This window comes from Cynocephalus volans, chromosome 2 (genome assembly GCF_027409185.1).
Source record: "Cynocephalus volans isolate mCynVol1 chromosome 2, mCynVol1.pri, whole genome shotgun sequence".
NCBI classification, from domain to species: domain Eukaryota; kingdom Metazoa; phylum Chordata; class Mammalia; order Dermoptera; family Cynocephalidae; genus Cynocephalus; species Cynocephalus volans.
In genome coordinates, this window is record NC_084461.1 from 203,667,304 (window position 1) to 203,690,791 (window position 23,488).

At 36.4% G+C, this 23,488-nt stretch overlaps 1 protein-coding gene across 13 annotated transcripts in view; it reads left to right on the forward strand.

The window, feature by feature from the left end:
- Window positions 1-23,488, forward strand: part of MTMR3 (myotubularin related protein 3) — a 122,730-nt gene that overhangs the window by 14,815 nt on the left and 84,427 nt on the right. The window lies entirely within an intron of this gene.

The window sequence follows — 23,488 nt, forward strand, 5'->3', positions numbered from 1 at the left end:
TAAGAAAAAAGGTTGGGAAAAATTCTAGCACTGCAGTGTTCCCTTTTCCTCTCCTCCCTTCCCCTCTCCTAAGCTGGCTGGGGGTATTAATATCGGTAACCAGAATTTCATGTGAACGAGACATAAAACTTAGGTTGATTAGCTATTGAATAAATTATAAATTATCTTTTTTGTTCCTACGTGGAAACTTTCTTTTTGCAGCAATGTGAGTCTAAGAGAAAGAGATGGGACCTTTTTACAGATTGCAGACAGTGTATGCAAGTTATTGTTTTGAGGTTCCAATTCTGACCCTGACAGAGAACTACAGAGACCATAGATGGTTTCGCATTTTAGAGAATAGTAGCATGTGTTTGTGTTTCTTTTGTGTAGTCTGGAATCTTAGTTTAAGCCCTTCAGATTTAATTTCAGCTATTTTAGTTTGCTTATTTCTTATGTTATAGATCTCATTCTGTTTTTTTTTTTTTTAAACTTGACGCTGTTTTTTTGCGGGGGATAGGAGGGTGGCTGGCAGGTACAGGAATTGAACCCTAGATCTTGGTGTTATCAGCACCACACTCTAACCAACTGAGCCAACTGGCCAGCCCAAGGGATATTACACTTCAATTACGGTCATCTGGCAAACAGATATCTCATTTGTAGGTTAACATTGTTTCTGGCTATTTCACATTGAAATTTCTACCTGGAGATGCCCAATCTTGCCAGTAACAGGGATTGCAGATTAATAGTTGGTCTTCTTCTGTATGTGGTTGCTTGATATGGACAAGGTTTATGGCTCTTTACTTCTCCTGAAATTACAATGTTTGTGATCCAAGTCTAGAATTCCAAGATAGGGTTGCCAAATTTAACACCATAGGAATATGGAGGTAGCAACTGTGGGACCAATAATAAAAATAGAATTTTAATTAACTGTATCAGTTGTACACTTAATCTTTATTGCTACCTTGTGAAGTAGGCAGGGCAGGTTATATTGTCACTAACACTTTACAGGTGAGTAAATTGTGTTTCGTAGCTGTCAGGACTTGTGTGATGTTGCACGGCTGGTAAGCCCAGAGATCAAGTTAGATTCTGTTTCCACTATTGCAGGTAAGTATGATGAATGAGAGCTCAGGCTTGGGTTTGAATCATGGTTGTACCACTTACTTCTTGTGGTCTTGGGCAAATTCCTTAACTTCTGTGTGCCCCAGTGTTCTCAGTTTTAAAATAGGATAAGAATAATACCTCATAGGGCTCTTGTGAGGATTTAGCAAGTGCTTATAACAATAGCTAGCCAGTAATAAGCATTCCATATTTGCTAGTGGTGGTTGTTGCTACTGTTAACTACAGTGGTAACTACACATCCTCTGTCCACTAAAGCAATGTTAACAGTTGAAAGAAGGTATATTCAAGAGTCAAGAGTATTCAAAGGTGATAGATTTTGAGCCAAGGAAAATAAGTAGCAAGGGGAGTTGATTTTGGCAGTAACATGGAAAGAGTTGTGGTGTGTTGGTTTTAAACATGGAAGCAGTTGGACATTTAAGTACTGTACAAGTGTGTTAGGCAGTTGGAACTTTAGGACAGGGCTGAGAACAAGGACCAGTGCTGGAGGTAGACTTTCTAATCACCATCACAGATGACATATGGGAAATTTACATTGTACCAAGATTTAAACAACACCAAGTTGTGGCCCTCTATTACGGTTTTTAGATCTATTTGTTACATCAGATGCAGTAAGAGGTTTACCATATACTTTTCATTTTTAGTGGTTATACAGAGAATAATAGAGTGTCAGCACATGTCCTAGTATAAATAAAACGGAGAATCCATCTGCTTAAAATTTTGGTAAATACTTTTAAAAAATGGAATCATAATTGATTATACATATCTTTTGGAGTTCAACATTAATGTATGTTGATCAAATCAATATTATTAGCATGTATATCGTTACACATCGTACTTATTCTTTATGCCCCTTGTTCAATCTGTCCCCATCCCCCTCTCCCTCCCCCTTCCCCCTCTGATAACCCTAGATTTCTTCTCTCGTTTTGAAAGAGTAATGGGCTCTGTGGCAGCGGTGGAGTGTCTGGTTACAGGAGCAGGGTTTGGTTCCTGGCTCCATCTGTTTTTGTATTCTAAGTTGTTGCAGAGCAGTTGAGGGGAGAGGGCAAGGGGGAAGCAAATAGGGTGGGAGAAGGAGGAAGGAGAGGGGCGTAGTTGAGGCCCGTGGCACACCCCTTATTCCTGCAGGGGAGACCAGGGGGCTTCCAGTGGTGGCTTGGTTGTTGCTGGGCTAAATGCAGATGTCAGAGGTGTGTGGCTGAAACCCTCGGCTCCCCACTGCCCTGGCTTGGGAGACCACGGGGCTTCCAGCAGTGGTTCAGTGGATGTTGCTTGGCTGGTTGCATATGTTGAGGGTTTGTGGCCGAAACCCTCGGCGCCCCACTGCCCCATCTTGGGAGCCCTGGTCACTTCCTGCAGCAGGTTGGTGGTCATTCCTGTGCTGGTTGTGGGTGTCAGGGGGCATAGCTGAGGCCCCCGGCCCTCCTCTCCCCCTGGCTTGGGGGCCCAGGGGGCTTCTGGTCCTTCTCGGTTTTATAGGTGTTCTTTGGTGAAGTGAGACCTTTGCTAGTTAATATCGACCTTTGTTTCTGGTCTGTGGGTATTCTGTCTTTTCTTTCAGCTCTGTGTTGGATTATTCACTGTTGCTGCTACTTAAACTCTGCACTGGAACTAATTTGTTGTCCTTTGTTTACTCCTAAAATGATGAAACTTCCTGTGGGGACCAGTACTTGAGCCCTGTGGTTGACCTAAGTTGCTACTTTGCTGCTGATTCCCTGGGAAAGGCTTTTTGTGCAGCTCAGGTTTTAATGGTTGACTTTGTAGGTACTTCTGGGTCTCATGAGTTCTGGTTACACCTGGGTTGTGTAGAAGCTCTGGTCTGGGCCTGAGTCTTTTCAGCAAACTGCTCCCCCTGCAGTTCTGTATTCCTGGCCAGTCTCCACTGAGTGGCCCTGTGCTGATTAGCTGTCCATGCTGTGCCCCGGTGTTCCCCAGGTTGGCCTGTCTCCCCCATTGCCCTCACTCCAAACACTTCCCATTGGACAGGTTGTGCTCTGATCCCTTGCGATGACTCACTGGCCTCTGAGTGGCTCCTTTTTTTTATTGCTGTGGCTCCTCGCTCCTATGTGGGTCCATGAAACCCTATTAGTGGTCCTGCTGGCCTGAGGGCCACCAACACCCTCCTCTCTCCTGCTGCCTCCAAGCAACTTCATAGGAAGGGCACAGCAGCGGCTTTTGCCAGCTCTTGCTGCGTGTGCTCACCAGCTCCAGCCTTGAAGTGGCAGGGACCAGAGGCATGGAGAAGAGGACCAGACACACCCCACAACCAGGCACACTGCTAGTGCCAAGGAGCGTGCCAAAAACTTCACTTTCATGTGGGTGGCCCACCACAGCCACCACAATAACCATGGCTGCCGCAAAAGCGGCTAGATGCCACAACCACCACGCAGATGGTCTGCCAACCACTGGAGTGCATTCACACAAGGAGAGTCACCAGCAGAGAAAGAAAAGAAGAGGATGTCTCTCTCCACAGAGCACATTCTAGAGTGACAGCAGAAGCATCTGCTCTATGATAATATTGGGGAACCTGATCACACCTCTCAGCATTGGACAGATCATCTAGGCAACAGATTAACAGAGTAATCATTATTCTTTCAGAAGGAGAGAAGTAATCTAGGATAATTAGAGGGGGGAGGGGAGAGGGAGATGGGGGAAGGGGAGAGATTGGACAAGGGGCATAAAGAGTGATTACCATTTGTGATAATGTATATGTTAGTAATATTGATTTATCAACATATTTCAATCTTCAACCCCCAAAGTATGTATAATCGATTTTGATTCAATAAATAAAAAACAAAACAGAACAAAAATAAACATAATCATACCCCCCCAAAAAGAAAAGTTAAATGACTTTTCCCTTCTCAAGGGCATAAAAAATTTTAAATGTATTCATTTGCATAAAACCTCAACAAAAATTATCAGGAGATTTTATAGGACATTTTTGGACACTTACACATGGAGGATCTTTTAATATGATACTACATAACCCCCTTTGTATTAATTCATCCCTTCTCTTACTAAAACGTGAGTGGGCTTGCTTGGATATGTATCTGTGTCCTTTCTTTGATAAATACTTTGGAGTTTTTTGAAATATGGTGATTTGGCCACCATTCCAACTCTATAGAAATATGATTTCATGATAAACCCAACAAAAAGCACATTGGCAGTAGTCCAGAAGCTGACTCACCAAGGAGTAATGATAGACACTTTGAAGGGAATAACTTATCCTAGGATCATATTTCAAAGCTTCATGTTATGATTACATCTGTGAGAGGCAGCCAGGAAATCAAGATGAGAGCTTGCTTGTACCTCCTGGGAGTAATGTACATAGGTAGGAAGGACTTCATAGTAGGATGCAAATAAAATTTTTTTTTCCTAACAAAACTTGGGGTTGGGGAAAAAGTTAAGAATTCAGAATGGTAGCGACTGTTGTGGGCACTTTTTTGCTATTTCCTTCTCTGGGCCCAGATGAGAATAGCTTTATAGTGACTAAGGGTTAACTCAAGAACTGCAATGCCATATCAGTTTTCTAGAGCTAAGGGAATATACTTAGCTCAGTAGTAAGCACAAGTATCATGTTCATGTCTGACACTGTAGCTACTATTTCCAACTTGAACAGACCAGAAGAAACCAAAGCAAGACTAGAATTTGTTCAATTTTGAGGAACAAACCCTTTGCCTACTGGCATTGCACATTTTAGGAGTAAAAATAGTATGAAAGCAGACTTGCTTCAGTACTGTGAAATAAATACTACCTCTGATTGCTTTTGTGGATTAGAGTGATTGCAGCTCCATTTCTAAATCCAGTTTTATAGCCATAAGTTTTTCTAGGTGGTAGATTAATCTTCTGTAATCACTACCAAAGATAACTGTTGTCCCTGTGTGAAAATAGGAGTATGCCTTTTTCATGTTGTTGAAGGTTGTCTCAGAGATAAGAAAACACCTAATCTTAAAATATTTTTCAGAGGTAAGGCTAAGCCACAGTGATAGATTGACCCATTTTGATTATTGTAGAACTTTTTTTTTTTTTTTTTTTTTTTAACGATGACTGGTAAGGGGATCTTAACCCTTGAGTTGGTGTTGTCAGCACCATGCTCACCCAGTGAGCCAACCAGCCATCCCTATATGGGATCCGAACCCGGGGCCTTGGTGTTCTCAGCACCACACTCTCCCGAGTGAGCCACGGGCCGGCCCCGTAGAACTTTTTATTTCTCAAAGTGTTAAGCATGATAATACTTTAATATAGAGTATTATGGAGGAGTGCTTTTAGCTATTTATTGTATTCTTTCAACCATATTTAGGAATGAAAAATTAGTTTTCAATTATTTGTTTAACATGAACTTACTCCAGAATATGCTTCTCAAAAGTTAGAAGTGTTTTTCTTTATTTAAGAAATATGTTGCTCTTTGATAATTTTGTATAATTTGAGAATACAGATTGTCCCCCCTCCAGTGATCTGGACCTGGTTTCATTGCACTGAGAGAAAAAAAAAAACTTAAGTTTCTCTTGATTTGTGCTGCTTTTCTGCCTTTTTGAGACGGAGTGCTTTGATATTGGCCCTTTTGTTTTTGAATTGGCCTTATATGTGCTATTCCTGTTTAATTTCTTGCATCTGTAAATTATTTCTTACCTAGTTTTATGATATGGACAAGTCACTCTTATCTCTCTGTACCTTAGTTTTCCTCTTTGTAAAATAAGGATAATAATAAATATTACCTACCATGTAGGGTTGTTGTAAGATTGTGACTAGTAAATGGTGAAGCACTTAGCCAACACAAAAACAGCACTCTTCTATTAAAATTATTGCAAGCAAGGACCTTGACTTCTCCCCTACTCTATTTGCAGCTCTTCGTTTTTGTAATTTTGTCATAAACAGTATGACCCTCAGAATCCAACAGAACTTTGTATTAAAGAATAATAAACACACCTTGTGTTTAATTATTTATCATAAATAACCATAAATGGGCTACTTGTTAAAAAGACTATTACTTTATTGCCTCAGACTGAGCTTGAAAGATAAGTTAGTAAAAAGTGGGCCCTTTTCTATGTATTCCAGGTACCCATTTGTGACTGAATTTATGTAGGTGGTTGTTTGAATTGAATTCTGACCACATCTGAACGTAGTGCAGTTATGTAGAACAAAACAGTTTGTGTGGGAATGGATGTACTGGAAAGATAAAAACTGTGGATGGTAGAAAACTGAGTCAGTTAAACTGGGTGATCAGTAAAGAATTTGGGGTTGCTGTTTTTTGTTTAACATTCAATTGTTTTGAAATGATTAGCCCTGAAACAAAGTAATTTAAAACCTAAGATATACTAGGAAATTTCAGATTCCTTTCCACTTAAAAAACCTGTGGAAGAAGGAAGCATGTTTCTATAGAGATATTTAGCTTCCTGAGTGCCGTATGAGTTTTACCCATTGCTATGGTGATTATTTAATCACCAACAGTAGGAGTCTCATGCTGTACTTTAGTTTCAATTTGTGCCATTATTGAGTAAATATTTAAAATGAGATTGCTCTGTTTTTGGATAAACTGTCATACTTATAAGCCCATTAAGTTGACCTTTACACCTCTTTTCCTGTTTTCCCCGATAAGACTTTCTCGTAATTACGAGGGTATGTCAAAAAGTTCGTGGAAAAACAATTAAAAGATAATAGGAATCTTCCATGAATGTTGGGTTTTTTTTGGTGGCTAGCTAGTACAGGGATCCAAACCCTTAACCTTGGTGTTATAACACCGTGCTCTAGCCATCTGAGTAACCAGCCAGTCCTTTCCATGAACTTTTTGAAGTGCACTGTTATCGGTTCAGTGCCAGGGGGTTAGATTTCCTTACTTTTTAATTTTTTTTAAAGATGACCGGTAAGGGGATCTTAACCCTTGGCTTGGTGTTGCCAGCACCACGCCTCTCCCAGGTGAGCTGACCGGCCATCCCTATAATGGGATCCGAACCCGTGGCCTTGGTGTTAGCACCATGCTCGGCCAAGTGAGCCATTGGCCGGCCCTAGATTTCCTTATTTTTTACATTTAGTAGGATTAGTGCTAATTCTTAGGTTGTGTCCTTTAAGCAGATTTTTTTAATATTTAAGGATACCCTCTAAACACTTAATTATACTAGACAAAGGATAGGATATTCACTGGATTTTTTGTTTGTTTTTGAGGTTCTTGCATTTAATTCATAAAATTAAAGTAAATTTACTTATAGATAGTAGCAAATCATTGCTTTTAGTTTATTCAGCAAGGTTTCTCATTCCCCATTTTCTGGTGGCTTAGGGTTGAACATGTGTATCAGGCCTGACAAATTTTGTACTTTATAGTACTGATTGGCACAGAGGATTGACATTTGACACAAAGGGCCAGCAGGTGTTTTTTACTCATGATAGGAGCAAGCTGTCAGTTTTTTTCTGGGCTTGTGAAGCTGGGATTGGCTCCATGTGTCCCCCCATGACCCGCCCCCACCAAAGGAGATCTGTCTGCAGTGGGAGAGAATGAGGCCAAACGAGTAAAGAGGAGCATGAGATAAAGAAATGAAGAAATGGATCTGGTGGCACTGAGTCCTGGTGCCTTTTGTTTGTTTTTTCGTTTCTATGTACCGCCTCAGTATACTGTGAGCCAATAAATTCTGATTCTGTTTGTTAGTTTCTTTCACTTACAGTTGAGAGTTCTGATATATATTTTAGTCTCACTGATACCATTCCTGGGGTGGCCTTTAAAGTATTTAAAGATAGTTTTGATTTTAGTCTCATGGTAAACATTTAATATACATAGGTAAACTCAGTTCATATATGAATTAATATTCAGAATCAGTGGACTGGAAATAATAAACTATCTTCCATTTACCAGTGGCTTTTGCTTAGAGAAAAAAGTGTTTATTATGGTTATAGAATGGATCAGTATTCCTTTCCAATTATTTATACTTCTATGGTGTATAAATTTCCTTTAAAGAGATTATCACCATAAGTAGAAGAGCGAAGATATAAAGTCAGATTGTAATAATAATTTCACTGATTAGGAATGAATATTTTCTTACAAAGTAGCTGTGGTAACCATATAAAAGGGGCAGAAAGAGGGGGAAGAAAAACTGGGTGAAAAGTAGGACAGACAGGAGGAAATGAAGAGATGATATATTTATGCTAAGCATTAGTGAACCACTAGTAATTGCTTTAGCTTCCATGGATTTCCTACTTCTGGATTAGAAGCTAGATTACTGCGAAAAACTGGTGGTAGAGGATGAAGAAAAGTCTTAATTTGTTTTCTTTAAGCTGAGGTTAAGGTGGGTGTGGTTAATTGGGTATTAAGAACCACTTTCTTTTTCTTTTTTATTTTTCTTTATTTATTTTTTCTTTTTTAATAAGCTATTGGCATTGTGTTGTCTTGCAAAATCTGGTTCTTCTGTTACTCAACCCTAATCACTTGGAGGTAACACCTTAGGTGAGAATAAAAGGTGGGTACTGAAAACTTTCAAAATTTTTGTTTTGGAAGCCTTTGATTAATGGGGTTAATGTGTAGGAGCTACAGGGAATATGAAGAACTTATAAATATTCCATTCCCAAAATAAACTTGACCATTGGCAAGAGTGTGGTAAGCCAAGTATTTGGGATGTCTGTGCTATACTATACAACTTTTATTCTAGTCTGTTTTAGCTGGTTTGCCCATGTAAGTTGAAAATCCTTTAATAAAGCTTCAGTATGGGTTAAATGCAGTTCATAGAGCTCCATGGAAAGGGTCTTAGTTATACATATCTTCATGGTCATCCCTAAAGCATACAGTCCATCTTTAGATTTACAGTAAAATGGTATGTATCCCAAAACATGGTTCCACTAGTTACTAATGGTATACTTTTCAGAGCCCTACCCTAAGATTTAGGGAAAATACTTGTGTTGTTTAGAGTACGTATGTATACCTTTTACTTTTTTGCTGCCAGATGACAAAACAAACAAAACCAGCTTTATAGAAGTGTAATTTGCACAAGTTTTGCCTTTTTTCTGTAATGTCATATAAATGTAATCATACAGGATATTCTGTTTTGTATCTGTTCTCTTTCACTTAGCATAATGCTTTGAGATTCATCCATGTTGTTAAAAGTAGTAGTAGTTTATTCCATTTAATTGCTAAGCAGGGGTTCATTGTGTTATGATATTCCACAGTTTATTTATTAGTTGATGTATACTTGTTTTTTTTCCAGTTTTTGGCTGTTATGAATAAATCTCCTATGAACATTTGAATACAGGTCTTTGTATGGATATGTTTTCATTTCTCTTGGTTAAATACCTAGGAGTGGAAATTGCAGGATTGTATGATAAGGGTATGTTTATAACTTTATAAGAAACTGCCTGTTTTGCATTCTTACCAGGTGCCCTGTGTCCTTGACAGCACTTGGTGTATTGTCAGTCTTTATTAACTTTAGTTGTTCTAGTGAGTCTAGGTTTATCATAGTAGTGATATATTATTATAGTTTTGATTTGTGATTTTCAGATGACTAATGATAGTCTATTCATGTGCTTATTTGCAATTTATATATCTTCTTTGGTGAAATGTCTGTTCAAATCTTTTGCCCATTAAAGTTAGGTTGTTTATTATTAGATTGTGAGAATTCTTTACATATTCTGGATATGAGTTCTTTATAACAGGTTTTGCAAATATGTTCTCAGTTTGTGGTTTGCCTTGTCATTTTCATAACTGTCTTTTGAAGAGCAAAAAATTTTAATTTTTATGTAGTCCAAGTTATTCTTTTTTATTTTTTCTTGTATAGTTAATGCTCTTTATATTCCATCTAAGGAATTGTCTCTAAATCTAAGATCCCTAATATTTTCTTCTGGAATTTTTATAGCTTTAGGTTTTACATTTAGGTCTGTGAAATACCTCACTCATTACACAAACTTCAATTTGAAGTAAGGGTTGAGGTTCACCTTTTTGTATATAGATAGCTAAATTTTCCTCTAAGCAATGCTTTAGTTGCATCCCACAATTGGTGTATTATGTACTACCACTGAGTTCAAAATATTTTCTCATTTCTCTTATAATGTTTTTTTTGCCTATGGATTATTTATAAGTGTTTTGTTTATTTCCACATATTTGGGGTTATTCTAGGTAATTTATTGTTACTGATTTCTAATTTAATTCCATTTTGGTCAGAGGACATACTGTAGGTTTTCAGTCTTTTGAATTTGAGATTTGTGGTGAGGTATTTGGTCTATCATGGTGAATGTTCTGTGTCTTTGAAAAAAACATGTTTTCTGCAGGTAGACAGCAATTATTTATAGTATTATTTGAATCTTTTATATTCTTACCTATTTTTTGTCTATTCTATCAGTTACTGAAAGAGGAGTGCTAAAATCACAAACTACAATTGTAGATTCAGTTCTGCCAATTTTTGCCTCATATTTTGAAGTTTTGTTTTTAGGTCCATGCATATTTAGAATTGCTATGTCTTCTCAGTAGATTTACTCTTATAATGACTTGTCCCACTTCATCTTGGTAATATTTGCTATCTCCAAGGCTACTTTGACATACATAGTGTTACCTTTTCCCATCCTTTTACTTTCAATCTGTCTGTGTCTGTATTTGCAGTGTGTTTTTTGTAATTAACATATTGTTAGGTCTTGCTTTTTTATTTAGGTTGACAGTCTCCACCTTGTAATTGTTGTCTTTAAAACATCTGTATGGTTAGGCTAGGTTTAAGTCCATTATCTTGCTATTTGTTTTCTATTCATCCCATGTATTCTTGGTTCTTTCTGTTCCTGTCATTTTTCAGACTAAGTATTTTGTAATAGTTTAATACATTAACAAAAGAAATATAATAACTATACTTCGTTTTATTTTTTTCATGGCTGCTCTAGAGCAGAGGAGGCACCTTTCAATTATCAGTCTACTGTCAAATAATATTATACCACTTGATGTATAAGAGCCCTATGGCAGTATGTCACCATCTCCCCACTTCCTAATCTTTTTACTATTGTCACACATTTTACTACTAGATATGTTACAAAATCCATAATATTGCTATTATACCTGCTTTAAACAGTCAACTATCTTTTAAAGAGGAAAAGTTTTTTTTTTTTTTTTTTAAAACTTATCTGAATTCTTCAAGGCTTGTTTTTATTTAAAGCTTTGTTAGGGTGGGCCTAGAGAGGAGCCTATACTGTAGTGCTAGTTTAGCCCTGAGTTCAGTAAGTTCTCCTTACTATGGTTGGTCAGAATCAGAATGCCTTTGTAAACTCTGGTATATATGTTTATAGTTCTCAAGTAGTTACTTATTACCCAGTGGTTGTTCTTCGCCCACCCTTATAGAATCTCTCACCCGATGCATGTGTAGCTAGTTTAGTAAAGATACAAGGCTGCCTCACAAATTGCAGCTGTCTCAGCCTTCTGAAGCTTATTGAGTTTCTGATTAGCTTTCTGTTCTGCTTGGATTGCTGGGTTCCCATGTTCTGTTTGGGGTCTGGAAAGTGCCTCAAATCACAAAGCTTGGGAAATCATAGGGCTCAGGTTGTTTGTTTGTGTTTTCTCAGGGATCATAGTTTTGTGCTGTCTATGGTCCAGCATCCAAGTATAGTTGTTGTTTCATGTATTTTGTCCAGTTTTTTAGTAGTTTACAGTGGAGATGGAGTGTTGTCCCAAACAAGTTACTCCATCAAGGCTGGACTGAAGCCTTTTGTAAATACAAGATTCTGCATAATAAAAGCTATTACAGTCTATTTTATAAGTTAATAAATTGCATTTTGCAGGCAGCCTTTTGCTGGCAGCCTATTGCAGCCAGCCTTTTGCAGCATCTATCCTGGCTTAGCAAGTATTCATGTTCGAATTGCTCATTATAGGATTTTATGTAAATTAAGGAATGTTTAGCATTCATAATAGGATTGTAAATAGTACTGTGGATCTGTTACTTTACCAATTGCTTAGTAATACCTGCTGTTGATAGCCAGAACTGTCTCATTGGCCCCTGTAACTGCTGGAGTTTAAGCTTTAAGATACAGTGTCACTAATTCTGTATTCTGTTTTTGTTCTATAATATCTCAACACCTTTAGTAAAAGATTTTGTAGTGGCTCCTACCAGCTGGTATTCATTAGAATTTGGAAACAATTCAAATAAGAGGACGAAGCTGTTTAAAAAACCGGCTTTAACATTAGAAGAGGAAAAGTGATTGTAAATCGCTGTTTTTCACATCAAGGAAGCATTAGATTTTCATATTATTGTTTAAAGAAAAACAGTGTTGCCAGAAGTATCTCTTATAGTTGGGTCATTGTTTAGGACTACAGACTTCAGTTTTGTTTCTTAGTAATATTACCCCCTTTTCCACTCTTCATTACCCAAGACACATCTAGTAGACTTTATAAACATAATGTATAATTTTCATCTGCCTACCTAATTGACCCATCCTTGTTCGCCAGAACATTTATTTCACTAGAACAAGCCTTTGTGCCAGATTTGGCATTATCAAAGGAATAGTGCTAGCATTTAAATATTTACAAACAAGGACAAATAATTTTCCCTCATTTTATTGTCTCGTTACTAGTAGGCAAACAATAGAGGGTTATAAAAATATTGTGCATTTACTTAATACCTGTATTTTGGTTTCCTTTTATAGCTTTAATGTCTTTGTAAAAAGTAATCTTATGGATAAATTGACATACTGTGTCCATGATATATATGGATAAGTAAGATCTTTGTGTAGCTTGAAGATCTTATGAGTAAATAGCATTTGCTAATTATTAAAGAGGATCTGAATAGCTGTCAAGGGATCACTTGATACAGGGAAGTTGCTTATTTATTTTGAAATTGTAAATACATTTTCTCCTCTGAAATCGTCAAATGTCTTATGTTGTTGATGCAGAGAGTTTAAGTGTTTAATTTAGAAAAGATTAGTAACTGTGCTGGTGTTATCTGGCATGAGATCAACCTGGAAGGGGGAATTGTTGGGGAGTATGATCTGTACTTGTGCTGTTTAGGACTTTCTTTAGAGATGTATAGTTCTTTCTTACACTCACCCCCCCTGTGTATGCCCGAGTAACATTTTTCTTCCTGTACTGAAAACTAAGTCCATGGTGTTAAACAGGTGTCTCTAAATTGATCATGTGATTTAGAATAGCTTCCATGATTTTTAATTAATTTTGACTTTAAATTTTTTTCTTTGTTAGCAGGTAGGAACTCTCTGAAGCATTCCCTTTACCTCAAAACATAACCCTTTCATAACTTTACCTTTTTCTTTTGTAGAGCTTGATTTAAACTTGTTAATACAATTAAAATTTACTAAGTGCCTCCTATTTGCTAGGCACTGTTATGCTGTAGGCCCTGTGAATGTAGTGGTGAACAAGATACGTGGTCTTTGATCTCATTCAGTTTGTAACCTATGAAGGAAAAGGAGTAGCACTTGGAGAATTACGCATGTATAAGTTGCTTTTTGAGTCAAATAGATAAAATATTCCTAATGGTTAAGATAGTCTTCTTTCTTTTGGTACACTGGGGGTTTTACCAATATCTGTCTCAGTCAACTCTTACTTTAAAGGGAATATGTCATGTCATATGTTAAGGTTAAAGGTAGTTTTAATAAAAAAAATATGGTGCCACTGGTTGCGGATCCTGAAAGATAGAGGTACAGAGTATTATTTGTCTTTAAGAATACAAAGAAAGGATTGTCTTGTTTGTATGGTCAGTTAAATTGTTTTATTTCTTTCCTCCCCACATGGGACATTTTAGCATAAGACAAAAGTTTAAAATTATGGCTCTTAATGTTTTCAGGAAAAATATCGTGTGACTACATAGTTTTGCTAGTAAATCACTGGGTCATTAATTAAGTTACCTCATTTTATACTTGTCCTTTTTCTGGGGAAGAAAAAAGTTTTCTGTAGGCCCCACCTCTTAGTTTTTTAGCATGGCACATATTCTTAATATCATAACTATACCTGCTTAAAAGTAAATGACATTTTGCCTTGCCATGGATTTCTCACTGATGCATCTGGTGAAGTAGTTTAAACTGTCCAATTTTATTTACATGAATAGCAAAAGCTAGCCAAGAAAGGGAAGTTTTCTCATCAAGAAGTTAATAAAATTACTATTTTAAAAACATTATCTGTCCAACATGACATTTGGCTCTTGAAGTTTAATCAGTATTTATGGACTATTCATTTATATCCACTTTGGGCATGTTTCTAGTCCTGGTTTTAATCTTTAGGAAATATTTTTCTAGATTAAACTGTACCCGTGTAATTATGTTTACAATGTATTTGAGATATCTCACTTTATTAGGATACTGGCTTGTGACTTTATATGTACATTTTATTTACTTATGCTTTTATTATTAGGATTTAGGCAGTTTGATTTAAAAGATTTAATCATAACTCACAGACTCATTAGTTATTCCCTATTAGCTAAAACATTATTAGATCACTACATATTGTGCTAATTAAAGTGACTCGTTTTTGCTAATTAAACCATCTATAATAGGCTAGAGAAAAGGACATGTTGCTGGAGTCTCACCATGAAAAATGAAGCCCATCAGGAAATTCATAGCTAAGATTAAAACTCTGGGAATATAACATGCTTAAGCTGAAGTCTGGATATGGGACTTTAATAAACAGTATTTTTGCTAAGTTTGTGTATTTAGTTTTGCCACCTGAAAGATTAGTGGTGTTCAAACTATTTGAATGTTGTGTTATATTCATTTGGATATTTATATTTTGCATTTACTCAACAGGAAGGATGTAGTTGATATCTAAACTTTTTGAATGGTAAAGAATCTTAGGCAAAGGAAACCGTGTCAAGACTAGTGTTGTAGACTTACTATGGATAAAGCTTTTTTTTTTTTTAAACCCTTCTGTTTAAATAATTCTCTAGAGTAGAAATTGCCCAAGTTTTCATATAAAGTATAGGTATAAATTGTATTTGGCCTGAAGATTGATACTGACCAAATACAAAGGTTAAACTTGAAGGATTTTATTCTGCTTTTAGTTTTCTTGTGCATTTGATATTCTTCTTTGAAGATGTCTGGATGGTTATTTAATTTCTTCAGGTTTTACTAAATTTTGTTTATTCTAGACTTTAAAAAAGCTTACAAATGTAACATGTTAGAGTTATAACAAAAACTCCATTTTTTTTTTTCCCTTTGGTTTCCTATAGTAATGCTGTAATACATTAATGAACATCTTGTTAATATTTTGGGGAGTTCCTTTTGGGAGAGATTAGGATTTTATTTTATTTTTTTAATGGATGGTTTATTTTCTGAAATTCTTATTTCACTTTGCTACATTTTTCCAAGTATGCTAAATACATTCTCATTGTTGTGCAACTGTTACCACCATCTGTCTCCAGAATTTTGTCATTCCTAACTGAAACTCCGTACTCATTAAGTACTAACACCCCATTCTTCTGCTTCTAGTTCATGGCAACCACCATTCTACTGTGTCTGTATGAATTTGACTATTCTAAGTACCTCCATATAAGTGGAGTCATACAATATTTGTCCTTTTGTGACTCACTTATTTCACTTAGCATAATGTCTTCAAGGTTTGTGTGTGTTGTAGCTTGTGTCAGAATTACTTTACTCTTAAAGACTGAGTAATATTCCATTGTATGTGTACACCTCATTTTGTTTATCCATTCATCCAGTGATGGACAGTTGAGTTGCTTGTAACTTTTGGCTATTGTGAATAATGTAGCTATGAACACTGTTGTATAAATATCTGTTCAAGTTTTCTTTTCTTTTGGGTATATACCCAGAAGTGGAATTGCTGGATTGTATGGTAATTATGTGTTTAATTTTTTGAGAAATCTTCATACCATTTTTCACAGTTGCTGCATCATTTTACTTTCCCTCCAGCAACGCACAAGGGTTCCGATTTCTTCACACCCTAGCCAATATTTTATTTTTTAATTTTTAAAAATTTTAAGTAGCCATCCTAATGGGTATGAAGTAGTTACCTCGTGATTTTGATTGCATATCCCTAATGACTAGTGATATTGAGCATCTTTTCTTGTACTTACGGGCTTTTTGTATATAGTAGGTCCCCCTTATCCTCAGGGGATATGTTCCAAGACCCCCAGTGGATGCTTGAAACCATGGATAGTATTGTTTTTATATATACTATATATACTATGTTTTTTCCTATGCATACAATACCTATGATAAAGTTTAATTTGTAAATTAGGCATAGTAAGAGATTAACAATAATATCTAGTAAAATAAGAGCATTTATAACAATATACTATAATAAAACTTTTGTGCATGTGGTCTGTCTCCCCCACCCCCCTCAATACCTTAATATTTTTGGACAGTGCTTGCCTTGGGTAACTGAAACCACTGATAAGGGTTTCCAATGCAGTGTGCAGTATGTGCATGTAGTAGGCACAGCAACATTTGAGTGAAACAATAGCAGTAGTGTTTCTTGGATGAGACTCTTTTAAAGGAGGAGAATGCATTATTTCGGTTTTTTGTTTGCATCAGCACATTCCAAAATTAATTTTTGGTGTACAAATAGGTGAATGAATGCTCCTTGTAAAATACTAAAACAGGCTAAAATTTATTTAACTGTCAGTTTCAATCCTGTTCTTTTCTCACCTTCTCTGCAGGTAATCACTATTACCAGTTTTTTTCTTCTTCTAGGCTCTTCCCCCATGCCTTTATATGTGCATATACCCAAATGTACATAGCATTCTTTTTTCCTTTTCTCTTTTTTAATACACTGTACATTTATATACATTTTTTCCCTATTGATGTATAAAAAGCTGTTTCCAGTTTTTTGTTCTTACAAACTGTTGCAGTGAAGTAGTTTTTTGTTTTTTAAAACACACCTTCAGTGCACATGTATGACTACTTCAGTGAGGTATCTAAAGAGAAGTAGAGTTATTTGGTCGTATGATTTGCATAGCTATAGTCTTGATATACTGCCAAGATATTCTTCAAAGTAGCTGTAACAATTTTAACGTTACCAAAAGTGTATACAAGTGCTCATTTTCCATGCTAGCGCCAGTACTTGAAATTAACCAGCGTCTATCTTTTTGCTAATCTTTTGGATGGAAAACAGTTATCTTCATTGTTTCGAGTTTTTCTGAGGTTAAGATATTTATGGGGTTGAGATAGTTTCATATGTGTATCGGATATTTGCATTTCTTCTGTAATTTCCTGTTATTTATCTTTTGTCTATTTTTCTACTGGTTTTTTTTCCCCTCTCACAGATTTATAGGATTTTTTTTTTTAATGCATATGCCCAACTCTTTTTAGATTATTGTAAGACAGCTTTAGGAAAGTGCATTTGTTATTATTTGTTGACTCAGACTTGTCATTTCCAAAGGTATTCTAACACTTAAAGGGAAGGTCCGTATTTGACCGAAATAATTATATTGTAGTACTGGGCAAGTGGTTGAGGGGTGGGAGTGGTGTGTGGGGAGTATTGCAGATGAGGGCCAAGTGACTCTGGGATATGCAGATAGATTGTGTTCCATACAAACAGCCTCTTAATTTGTCTTCTGGTTAAATCAATTTCAGTGAATTTGTTCTTAGTATTTGATTTTCCAATAATTTTTCAAAACCTGAATATTATGTGTGTATTTTTACTTTTTAAAGTCAACTTTATTAAGGTAAATTTGTATACCACAAAATTCACGTAGTGTATTTTGACAAATGTATACACTTACAAAAACACAACCCAATAAAGATATAGAATATTTTCATCACTGCAAAAAGGTTGGCCCTAGTGCCATCAATTCTCCTTCCTGGTCCAGGGAACCACTTTTTTGATCTTGCTGTCACTATAGGTTAGTTTTGTCTCTTATAGAAGTTAATATAAATGGTCATTCTCAGTCCTTTTATGTGGTCTTCTAAGTTTATAGTTATATTCAGTTTAAGAATGTCAACTTAAAAATGATTAACTTTGGGGCCGACCCCGTAGCTCACTCGGGAGAGTGCAGCGCTGGGAGCGCAGCAGCACTCCCGCCCTGGGTTCGGATCCTATACGGGGGTGGCCGGTGCACTCACTGGCTGAGTGTGGTGAGGGCAACACCAAGCCAAGGGTTGCGATCCCCTTACCGGTCACACACACACACACAAAAAAAGATTAACTTTGAGTTGTTGATTTAAAAATCTTGAATTTCCCTAGAGTTGAGAGTTGTTTTCTGAATGGTGACTTGGCAACTTTGCTTCACTATTTAATAAATAAAAATTTTTGTGTTAAATTCTGCAGTGGAAATACTTACCTAACAAGGTTAACAGTAGTTGAATCTCTGAAATGAGATATAGCCCAGTGGAAGGAAGATAGCAGTAGCTAATCTACCCCTATCTAGTTCCATACTTGCCTTTTAAATATTAGTTTCATGGTACTGTTAACCATTACGTACATTGATTTTGGTTTATATTGTCCTGTACATACAGACATTGCTTTGAACAAAGGACAACATCCAAAGTGATATAGTATTTAGTTTTCCCAAAGCTGTTTTTTAAAAGAAATTTTTGTATTCCCATAGTCCTCTCAAAGGGGGGAACCCCCCCCTTTTAAAGCATACAAAACAGTGGAGTGACAGGAGTATGTCTAACCTGACTTCTAGCCCTTTTATAAGACAGTTAATGTTACAGATTCAACAAGATTTCATGTTATTTGGTAGGAACTCTTGATAGCCATATCTTTATTTTTCCTTGCATGCACCTTGGTCTCACTGTACACCCTCTACTCAAAATTCTATAATGGTTATTCTTTTAAAAGAATACCCGTCTCAGAGGTAGAATCATGTTGACCAGGATTACAAAGACTGGTTGTAAATCTGAGTGCTAGTTTAGTCTGTTTTAGTCTATTGCATTATAGGTTTTGGATTTGTACCAAGAAGTTTTCTGTTCTCTAAGCACTTCTATTTGCTCTCTTAATTAAAAAAAAAAAAAAAAAAAAAAAAATATATATATATATATATATGTAAGTGTAGTTAATCTTAAAGTTTCATAACTTTTTTACATATGTGTAGAACCATGTAACTACACCCAGATTAGGATATTGAACATTTATAGGTCTCCCCTCAAGGTTCCCTTCCACTCTTTCTCAATCAATTTGTACTGTCAAGAGATAATCACTATTTTGTCTTCTATCACCACACTGCCTTTGCTTTTTAGTTTCATAGTGAAAATTCTTTGAAGATGTTCCTTTTTTTGGTTGTAAATCTAACAGACTACTGAATTGGCATACCTAACCTACTAGTAAAGTTATAATCAAAGGTTGCTTGGAAGGTATGGAAGTGAGCAAGGTGAATTATATGATTCAGATGTTTAATAGAATCATTCTAAGGTAGTCTTATACAGCATTCTTCATGGTCAGAGTATACTTTACCTGGAACTAGAGTACAATGTTCTTTTTCATTTGTTTTTTTTAATCATAAAGAAAATAAAGAAAAAAGTAGAAGAATAATGATGTAATGAATGCCATGTGCCTACAACCTGATTTAACAATTATTTACTTTCTGTCACATTTGTTTCAAATAGTTAAAAATAACTGCTGTGATATAATTTGAAATTTAATAGAAGTTACAGAAATAGTACAAGGAACTCCCAGTGCTCTTCACCAATTATTTACATGCTTTATCATTTCTCTTCCTTTCCATTTTTTTCCCCTGAATCATTTGAGAGTAAGTTGGAGGCAGTGTGCCCCTTTACTTCTTCTAAACACTTGACAGTTTATTTCCTAAGAATGACACTCTCTTATATAACCACAGGTAATCCTTTATGGATTTTTATAGTTTAATTTTGAAGATAATCTTATATCCAAGTTCTTTAATACATCTCACAGATGGCAAAATATTTCATATTTCACATATTACCTCAGCTTCATATATCATTAGAATTTTTAGTGTGTTTTATGCAAATGTAGCTTATTTTACTATTGGTCAAGATATTTTGAAATTTGGGGCCAGCCCTGTGTCTCACTTGGTGTTATCAGCACCGCACTCTACCAAGGCCACGGGTTCTATCCCTATGTAGGGATGGCCAGTTAGCTCACTTGGGAGAGTGTGGTGCTGACAATACCAAGTCAAGGGTTAAGATCCCCTTACCGGTCATCTTTAAAAAAAAAAAAAAAAAAGATATTTTGAAATTTGAGAATTAAAATACATCTTGCTTGCTTGTATTTCATTGGGTTGTTGTCTCCAGGTGTCCTATCTTCCAATCTCTTCAAATAATTTTTTTTTTTTTTTTTTTTTAAAAGATGACCGGTAAGGGGATCTTAACCCTTGACTTGGTGCTGTCAGCACCACGCTCAGCCAGTGAGCGAACCGGCCATCCGTATATGGGATCCGAACCCGGGGCCTTGGTGTTATCAGCACCGCACTCTCCCGAGTGAGCCACGGGCCGGCCCTCTTCAAATAATTTTTGAACTGGTAGGTACTAATCAGACTTTAGTCTGTCCGTGGTAGTCTTTTTCCTTTGCACATAAAGGTGATAGTATAAACCCAGCAGAACAGGTATTTTTAGTTGTCTCTTACTACTTCCCACAGAGATGATGCACTCGTGCTTATCCAGCCATGCTTATTCTCTTACCTGTTCTCCCTATAATAGTACATGTTTTTAGGGTAGTTGAAGTATGGATAAAGACTTGTTTATATTATGTACAATAACTATGGATGTGAATAAATTTGCTTATGAAGATTAAACTCAGCATGCTAAAGGTCTTAGCACACATCTAACCAAATGAGCAACTATCTGTATTAGAGTACTTGAAGGTGGTGCACTGTCTGGATATTCTAGGACCCAATTTTTCTCTTGTATGTGTAACTTCTGGAGTTTTTCTTGCCATATTTGCATTTTAATATAAAATTAACAATAACAGCAATCTCTTTTCCTTAATATCTGAGTTTTTAACACTTATTATAGATTTGGAATTTCAAATTTAGAGAATTTGAAAAGATCCTTTCATTGTTTTAGGAGAAAACTGGGGCATGCAGGTGACCTCACATCGTGGTGAGGTATTCTAGAGTCCCTGATATTTTATTTTTTAATTTTATTTATATATTTTTTTGTGGGGTACAGTGTATTGTTTCAATACATGGATATCTTTCATAATGGCTCACTTTAGGTAGATAGCATAGTTTTATCCCAATTAGTTCACCCTTATCTTTCCCCCCGCCCCACCCCTCCTAGCTTCTGGTAACCATTATTCTATTCTCTACATTTAAAAAAAAAATACACACAAAGATTAATATCCTTATTGCAAAAAGAACTCTTAAATGAATTACAAAAATCTAAGCTGAAACTGGGTGAAGGGCATGAGCAGATAAGTCACATACCCAAAGAAGTACACGTGGTTAATTAGTATCTTCTAGGACCTGGTTGCAGGAGCGGGAGGGGCTGTCCTGCCTGCCCCCTCCTGCGAATATCCCAGGAGCCCCTGGCTTTGGCTGGCTTCTATTGCTGGCCTGGATGAGCAGCGGCAGGGGTGGGGCTAGGGCCTGTAGCCCCCATCTCCTAGGAATCCCCCCACCCCTGCCCCTGTCAGGCTGGTTTCCATTGCTGGCCTGGATGTGCATATCCTGGTATTTTGGAATCTAGAAACATACTGACTCTGACTTTGGGCAAGTTTACTTAGTCCTTGGGAAACTTGAAGCCCTCACTGTGAAATGGGAATAAGTAGCACCTGCCTCAACAACCCTGTGAGGATTAAACGAGATAATGTGTGAAAAGTACATAGCCCAGTGATTGGCACCTAGTTCAGTAAATACTGGCTTTAAACTATGAAAGTAATACTAGTTAGTATTAGTATGAAAATAATAGTATTTATTTGGAGTTTGGTTTTGCTTAACAAAGTAGTATTTAGCTATCCATTTAGACTAGTTTTATTAAGCATATAGTATAGTATTTCAACAGACTTTTATTTTAAATGTAGTTCTCTTATGAGCTAAGAAATGGATACTTCTATAATGATTAATTAAGAGCTTTTAAAATGTACATTGGTTTGTTCTTCAATAGTCCCATGAGGTTCTTAGGTCAGGGGAGATAATTATATTTCTTTTGAGAGCTCAAAACAGATACTGAGAGAGGGTGTAGAATAACTTGTTATTGATCCATAACAGGACATTAATGGTAATAGTTAGTCTGCATACTAAATGCCAGGTGCATATCTAAATGCTTCTGTGTATTAGCTCACTTAATCCTCACAATAACACTATGAGATACTGTTGCCATTGGAAGCATGAGAAAGGAAAAAGTGACTTGCTCAAGATTACAGAACTAATAAATGCCTGAATTGGGTTTTGAGGCAAGGTCAGGCTGACTCTAAAGCTGTGTAAGAATGTGCTTAAAATTAATATTCTTTAAAATACTAGTACACATTTTTAATTTTTACCTTAAATACTGGTATTCCCCTCGAAGGCTTTCTTTAAAACAGCAGAAGCTGAAGTGATACTGCAGAGTAAAATGGGAAGTCAAATTTCTCCACTAGCCAAAGAGGTAATACAAGTAATACACTGCCACAAATTGGGAGTAGGGTAAGGAAGAAAAGCAGGAGATGTAGTCCTCAATCCTGACATTTGCAAAAGACTTTGCATTTCTGATGAAGTTTACTGTCTGGTTGAATAATCACTTCTCCCCCTGCCTCCTTTGAGGAGAAAAGTTTAGAAGATGGGGATAAAATCACCTATCCATTCTGAAATTCCTTAGATAGGTTTGCATCTCGTTCTAGTCTGTAGCCCACAGTTGTAATGTGGATCAAGATTAGATGCACGAAGAATAAAATATTCCTTAATTTGTCTAATATTTTTACAATACTGATCATAACCCCATAATAAACTTTCTGGGAAAGTTAGATTATTTGGATATGCTTGGGAACTTTTAGGTAGTTGCAGTCTCATTAATATACTGATCACATGGACCAAATTGTCTTATCTGGTCAACTTTTTGCTTCCTCACTCTTATGTTTGCCCTATTGTGCTGTTGCCCACAACAACATAAACTTACAGCCAGTAATGCAGGGCAAGTAGACTTCCTTCCTGCCCTGAAGCTTTTTCCTGTAGTAGATGCCAGCTCTTGAGGATGGTGAGCCTGGGAGTTTAATGGAAAACCTGATTTCTTGACTTTGTCCCATTAGATTAGAGAGGCTGTTAAGAATGGGTAGAAAGTGGTACCTGGCTTGAGGATATTTAATAAATGTTCAGCTTTAGAATGAATGGATTTCTTGCTTTGTTAACTTGAAAATGCCATTGGCTTTAATGTTGCTATTTAATAGTGACCATCTGTAGTAGAACATTTAGTGACACCAAGTTTTCAAATCAGTAGCCATTTATCTGCCTTGGTACAGTCTCTGTAGTTTCTCATATTCCCAAAGACTTTCTTTCTACTACGGTTTTCTAAGAATTAGCTTTTTGAATAGAATATAAAATTATAATATTAAAAATATGGCCCCTCTCCTGCTTTCCATTTGAGTTTTAAGATGTTT